This window comes from Poecilia reticulata, linkage group LG8, assembly GCF_000633615.1.
Source record: "Poecilia reticulata strain Guanapo linkage group LG8, Guppy_female_1.0+MT, whole genome shotgun sequence".
Taxonomy (NCBI): domain Eukaryota; kingdom Metazoa; phylum Chordata; class Actinopteri; order Cyprinodontiformes; family Poeciliidae; genus Poecilia; species Poecilia reticulata.
In genome coordinates, this window is record NC_024338.1 from 24,992,646 (window position 1) to 24,999,540 (window position 6,895).

A 6,895-nucleotide genomic window follows, 5' to 3' on the forward strand; every position below is an offset into this window, starting at 1 on the left:
AAAATGTGAATAAAAGATAAGAAGGATGGAGAGAATACAAAAACRTTGCAGATTTTATAATCTCGTTTCTTTTTCAGTCCTCCTGTTTGCGGTTGATGACAGTTTAGGCCAAACCAGCTGTCAGGCAGATGGTCTCACACTTGATTGTAGGGAACTTTGGTAATCAGAGGAGCTGGTGACTCAGTAGCTAATAGGTTCCCGGCCCTCTGCTTGTGCTGGTGCCAGTCCGCCCTCTTTGGGTTTCACCAGACGGCTTTGAGCTTCTTCACTGAGAGAAAACTCTTCCARGTATTTTGTGGGGTTTTCTTAACAGATGCAACTTTTCAAACCTGTGATTTGTTTGAAACAYGCCCTACTTGTTCAGCCTTTCTCTAATAGCCACTAGATCTCTTCTGGTCTCCGACATCTTGTCGCTGGAAGTTTGAGTYTGTTTCACTACTGAATGATGGATTTCAAATTGTCTGAAAATGGACTTAGAACTCCGAGATTGTTGAAAACTACCGTTTGCTTCTTTCCGTTTCAGCRTCGGGTTGGTACACAAGCTAGTGCTTTCATAGCGCTGGTCAGACCTACTGGTAATTAATAAATCGATGCGTTTGGAAGCAGCAAGAGCAAARCTGGTGTTCCACACAAAACTTTTCATCTTGACTTCGTCTTTAAGTGAAAACAGTCTGGATTTGACTTTCCCAAATTGTGGAACAATCTGCCTTCGCAGACAGTCGACTTCTCTGGTTTTACCGTGACCTTTGACACCTTGTGAGGTGGTTTAAACTGATTTTTATGTTGGTTTTTAGATTATTTTTGTGCTGTTTTACCACTGCATTTATATTATGTGCTTTTATTGTGTTYTGTTTYATTGAATACCATTAGATTTTTAGCTTTTAACCTATTYTCACTTGGTCCTGTGATGGTTACCTTAAAGCACAAGCGTCCAATGTGTGGCGCAGGGGYCATTTACRGCCCTCTGAAGGATTTTGGGYGGCCTCAATTTTAAAATGGCGCAAATCTGGCCTGCAAACATGAGTGTTAGATGCAGACACACTCTTTTTCTATCTTTTAAGGCAACATTTCTAACAAATGAATAAGATCTGAGAAAAAATTTAAGGCTAAAATAAAAATAGATTCGCATTTATGAACAAAGCTTTTGCAATGGAGTAACTGGAACCAAAATCATTGACCTATTTTTTCTGAAAAGAAAATCTTACTTCTCAAATAAGTAAATTAACAAAAAAGGTTTTTAAACTGTGGGAATGTGTAAAGACCTTTTTATGTTTTGTATCTACAATGATTAACAAATGGATTTTTCTACAAAAATCCCACAGTTTTTTATTGCTTTTGATAACATTTTATTTTTTTAATTGTTAAAAAGTTGAACAGATAAAATTTTAAAAGGCAAACATGTCATAAAAATACGTTTTTTCACTCCAAGTGCCTCCAAGTTAAAAATKTTGGCCCTCGTGGTAGAAAAGTTAAGACACCACTACCTTAAAGCGCTCTAGTAATAAAGTTGGATTGAGTTTCCTCGTGCAGATTTATCCGGTGGTCTCCAAACATAAAAGCTGTTACTTTATGACTGTCAGCAGAAAAAGCTGCTTGCAGCTCAGCAGGTTTTTGTGTTAAAAGTTGACCGTCCAAGTAAAACTCCAGCCAAAGACAAAGGACTGCGCAGCAGAAAAGTGACTAATGCCGCACTGGAGCTACTACACTCTCAGAAACTGACCACAGTCAATATTTCTGGAGAAAGATGGACCCTGCCGGGCAAAAAAGCATTTAAGTAAAGCTGCTATATATTGATGGCAGCCTCTTTAATCACTCCTCAGRCCACCATTTTAGCGCATTTTTGGACGGATYGYGATTTAAGTCTTTGTCACACCTTCAGAAGACTCTGCTGTCTGAACAGCTCTGGCCCTCATCACTCACCGCTGACAATATCCCGGCAGCCGTACTGGAGGTGTTGTAGATGGCGAAGGTTAGAGCACAAACAGGAAGAGTCAAATATGACTTGAGCGACTTTTGACATTTTGCACTGAATGTCAATCCTGTCCAGCAAGACAAGTGATTTATTTTTCGGCAAACGAGGGGTGAGGGGGGGAAGTCTGTCCTGCCCTTTCCAAACGCCGAGGGGAAAGAGAACGGCAGAGGCAGAGGAATTTGTGATCTCGAAAGCCCAAACTAGACGAGCAGGAGTGAAGCTGCGGCTCGGCTCTGGTTGGGGTATTGACATGTGGAGGCTGCTTCGGGGATTGCATCCCGCCACACASCTGCTCCATTAGAGCGTTTTGAACTTTACACATGTTTTGAGTTGGCGTGTTTGTTCCAGCTCTTCCTGAGCCGGGATCGTGCCTGGCCGCGGGTTGCAGATATGTACGGCAGCAGCTCTTGCCCGTCTGAACACGGGGCCCCGGAGCACTTGTTACAATCTGTGGCCCTTGTGCTAAATATAGACCGGAGCAGACTGTGGTACAGGGCCTGCTTGGGGCAATTTCCTCCTGCTCCTTTGCAGCTTTCTCCTAAGCACCTCATCTGTCACCTTTCCCTGCAGTGTATTTGCATTTCTTGTGTTCGTGTGTTCTGGCCTGTCTCTCTGCTAGTATGGACCRCAGTGGCTCTGCCGTGTGTCAGTGACTCAGTCACACTTGTCTCATCCTGCTAGCATCAGGAACCAATCTTTTCCTCTGGAATCTCCAGCAGTAGGCAGCTCAGGAAGGCTTGGTCGCATGCAAATCATCTGCAAGCAGAGGGGGGAGGGGGGGAACACAGCCAGGAATCATTAATAGATCTAAAGTCTTAGTGGAGATGATTAATGTTTAGTCATCTGACAAACAATATCACGACTGCGCCAACTGCGGAGGGATGAAATGATGTCTGAAGCAGCCGCAGAACAAATCGCAAGCAGGAATTGAGACGATGTTTTAGTCGATTTCATTTTCTGCCACTTTTAAACCTGCTCCTTCTGTGGAGCATCAGAGGTCAAAGGTCCTGGCTTCCCATGATGTGGAGCGACAAACGGCAGGAACAATGCAGCCAAAATGGAGTCTACACCCCAAAAGATTTTATTTTCGTCATGTTTCATATTGTTCCAGTCATACAAAATCCTCATATATCTGTTTTTATTCGTCTTGGCTTAACAAAGTTCAAGTTTTAATAAAGGTAAACATCAAAACTCAGCTCTCAATTTATGATTTTTAAAGGTTATTTTTTAAGGGTAACTCTATCTATTCCATCTGACCTTATGTGAAAGTAACAAATCTCTCTTGCTAGATTATTAATTCACCTTGATTARCCAAATTTTACTCCAGTTTCACTAGCAAGACTCCAATGACTTAAACGTTTACGTCCTAATTTAATGCCTTGAAATTGGGATTTATATAAGTACAGACTTTTAAGTCTCATGTTTTCTCTACAAATTGAGAACATGTGGAGCAGTGATGATCCTTCTCAGAAAAAAACAAAGTTACAGCGCCTCAACAGAACCCAAGAAAACATCTAAACTTCTGCAGGTCTTCTTTCGTCAGTCTTCCTGATTCAATAACAAGAAAAGGTATWTGGAAAAAGTCCTCTGAGTCCCAAAATTCCTTTCGCAGCCATTTATTTGAAAAGAGCAAGTGATGTAAAACGTTTTTATTTGGTCCCAAGAAGAAATTGTTCTGTAATCTTGACCCCCACCTGCTCCTTAACCTTCCCTTTAGTCCATCCTTGTATTCTCACAGAAAGTCATTGCATAACATTTTTGTTATCTTCCTTCCAGAAAGTCTGTCACAATTTGGGCTCCGGCAAGGTCGGCGCTTGTGTGCAGGCAATTTCACCCGCACACATGCTAGCAAAGACGTTGCACAACCACATGACTGTGTGACTTTTTCCCACTTGGTCACCCGAAGGAACTGCAACACTGAATCATATCGCTTGTTATTGCATAACCGGAGCCACAATTAAGTTTTGCCCAGAATGTAGCCTGTAAACTGATGTAGGGAGGACGAGCATGGATGGCAGGGTCGGATGAACTTGTGCTTTAGAACAATCAAGCAGCAAACTCAAAACAACCAGCGGTTTCAATTTGCCAAATGAGCCGTGGCGCGTCCCGCCGCTCCAGGCCTTCGGCGTGAGCACATTTAGACCGGATGAAGGGCCTCTCGCTCGGACTTAAGCACCTCGGAACGATCCGAGACGTCCAGCTAGCTTCTCGGCAGGAGATGATGTTGATCGTATCACAGACGTCATATCCTGAAGGCTCCTGCTTGCCTCAGGCGCTGAAATAAAGAAATCCTGTAATGGATCATTTTCTATCAAATATACTGAGTCGGTTTTTACCAAATGCACCCCACTGTGATTAATGAGTCTTAATATGATTACAGAAATAGAGGAAAATTAAAAAGCGATTACTAACGACTAATTTCTGGAGACAAAAGACATGGAGACAAAAGACACGCTTGTTTGACGTTAGAAGGCGTCAAAAAGAGACAGAGTCTAAACTGTCACTCATCAAATCAGCTGTTTATTCAGCTTTACTGGCCCAACAAACCAAAATTATCTTTATGAGGTTGTTGCAAAACTTGCACATTGAGTGCATTGCAATTTTCCTTTTTTTTTCTATTAAAACTTTGTGTAAATGAGTTGTTTTTTGGGGGTCCTAAGTTTTGAAAAGGCGCAATAAAACCTCAGTGGTCTCACTTTTGTTGCAGTTCCAGCTGCTGGTATATTTATGCCAGCTTTGAAAAAAATCTAGAGACTGAATTTTTCGTGCCTATTCTTTAGAAAACTGCTGCAGCTCAGCCGGATTAGTATCTTTGAACAGAAGATTTCATGTTTTGCCACAATTCCCAATAAAATGTAGCTCTCAACTTTGGGCCGCACGTTTCAAATTTTTTCCTTTAAAGTCAAATTTAGTACATTTCTTCTGAAACTGAAGTGAGTTGTAATGTGACAAAATGTGCCTCTGAATACATTTGCGAGGCCCTGCATATATGAATCCAAATTTAGCCAATATTATTTATCACCACGTAACACATTGCTTATTAAATAGTGTCAACACGGCTGTTTCTGAAGAACTCCGGCAGGCTGCAGCTTTGTTTAACGCTGGCTCTCATGTTGAAGCAGATGTTTATGGACCCGAGATGTATGACCTGTCGGGTGCGCGCACCGCCACAACACGTGTACGCGCAACATCTTCCCATTTTTTTCTCTCTCTTTCTCTCTCTCCCTACACACACACACACACACACCGATCCCTGCAAACGAAGGGTCGACGGGCTTCCACTGAGAGGATCCGGCTGTCACTCACCGAGCTCCCCCTCCGATCCGCCAATAAAGGTTCGGGCTGTGTGGAAGGAGCGCTGCGGCCCGGATAAACACGCTGCTTGCGGGCGGATCTTCAGGTGATCAACAGATCGGCAACTGTTCCCCACTCCTCCTCCTCCTCCTCCTCCTCCTGCTGCGAGGAAGAGCAAAGATGAGGGACCCGAAAGGCAGCGCCGGAGCCAACAGGCATGTGAGCCACTGACATATTTATCGCTGAATTCCCGAGCCAGGCAGCCAGAGCGATGTGAAGGGACCAGCGCCCGAGATTCGCTTCTAGCTCGGCCGACTCAGCTGAAAGGAGGTTCGATCCCTGCCAAAATGACCAGACTATTGTCTCGCATCTTCGCAACGGAGCGGGCCCGCAGGAATCTTGGCACCGGTTTTACGCAGCAGACCACATAGTTTGATCGACGTTCAGCTCGACTGAGGAGCGAACACATGGACAAAAGAGTGCCTGCACACGTCTTCGTAGTGATGCTGCGAGGTGAACGTTGACACGCCGTCAGAGAAACGTCCCGCTTTTTCCTCCCCGAGAGGGAAAAAAAAAAAACCCCAAAACACACACAAGGAAAAGGATCAACGGCGGAACCTCGACAAGTCCAAAACGACCTTCCCTCCGTCCCCAAACAAAGGATCGTCTTACACCTTAAAGCATCTTCACAGACTCGCATAGCGGTAAGAACGCATCTGTTTGGTCACGTTTATCACTGAAGGATCATTTAAATCCTAATTGGGCGCCAAAGTAATCCGGTGGAAAATGAACGGATAAATCAGGGTCACAGGCGCACCGCACCGCACCGCATGGCACCGGAACGCACAAACCCAAAGCCTCGTCGAATCAGAATCAGCGTTTCCTTTCTGTCTGCTCTTCTGTTTGGAATAAGCCGCACATAACTTCTCTGTAGACACAACAAGGCTTTGAGGGAATGTTGACAGACTGAATCTGAAATACTAATTCTTGGTCATCACTTTGTTGAAAGTCACTTAAAAGTCAAACTTCTCACTCATCTCACAATAAGGAGTAAGATGGGTGGTGCAGGGATTTATTTCCTGCAGAAGCTGTTTACACAGATGTCAAGCAGGCTTCATAACGACTTTACGTGTAAACTAATGTGCTTAATTAATAATTTATGCTCTGGCAAGTACTCAGAAGCCTACCCTGAACAAAGCAACAGAGGTAATGTCTTTGGATTGATGAGAATATTGATGAATATGGAAAACTTGCAGATTCTACTTTGAACACCGTTCCAACAGAATCAAGAAACATTTTTAAAACGGTGTTTCATAAATAGTTTTGTAGTTTCATAAATGATGTTTTCATTTAGATGGAAAATTCACTTTTTTAAAAAAAAATTTAGCAACAGATTCTTGCATGAGCACATGACCTTAACCTTTTTTAAAAGTGTGTGCTGTAAGTTAATTGACTTCTCCACATCACCAAACTGTGAGCTTTCTGTTTTGAGGTAATTAATGAATAGTAAGTAAAAAAAACATTTTTATTTATTTATTTATTTTTTTTATAGTTTGATCTGCAAGTCAGGCGAAATTGGACAACTCCAACCATTTGACTGGTCCATGTTTGAAATTAGCCTTTATGCTC

General features: G+C 42.9%; 1 protein-coding gene across 1 annotated transcript in view; it reads left to right on the forward strand.

Moving 5' to 3' along the window:
- The first annotated feature begins 5,105 nt into the window (after positions 1 to 5,105).
- The window catches only part of gjc1 (gap junction protein gamma 1), a 48,510-nt gene continuing 46,720 nt past the window's right edge, over positions 5,106 to 6,895 (forward strand). The window contains exon 1 of the mRNA XM_008416991.2: positions 5,106 to 5,970. The gene's annotated coding sequence lies outside the window, so the exon portion shown is untranslated. The remainder of the gene's footprint in view (positions 5,971 to 6,895) is intronic.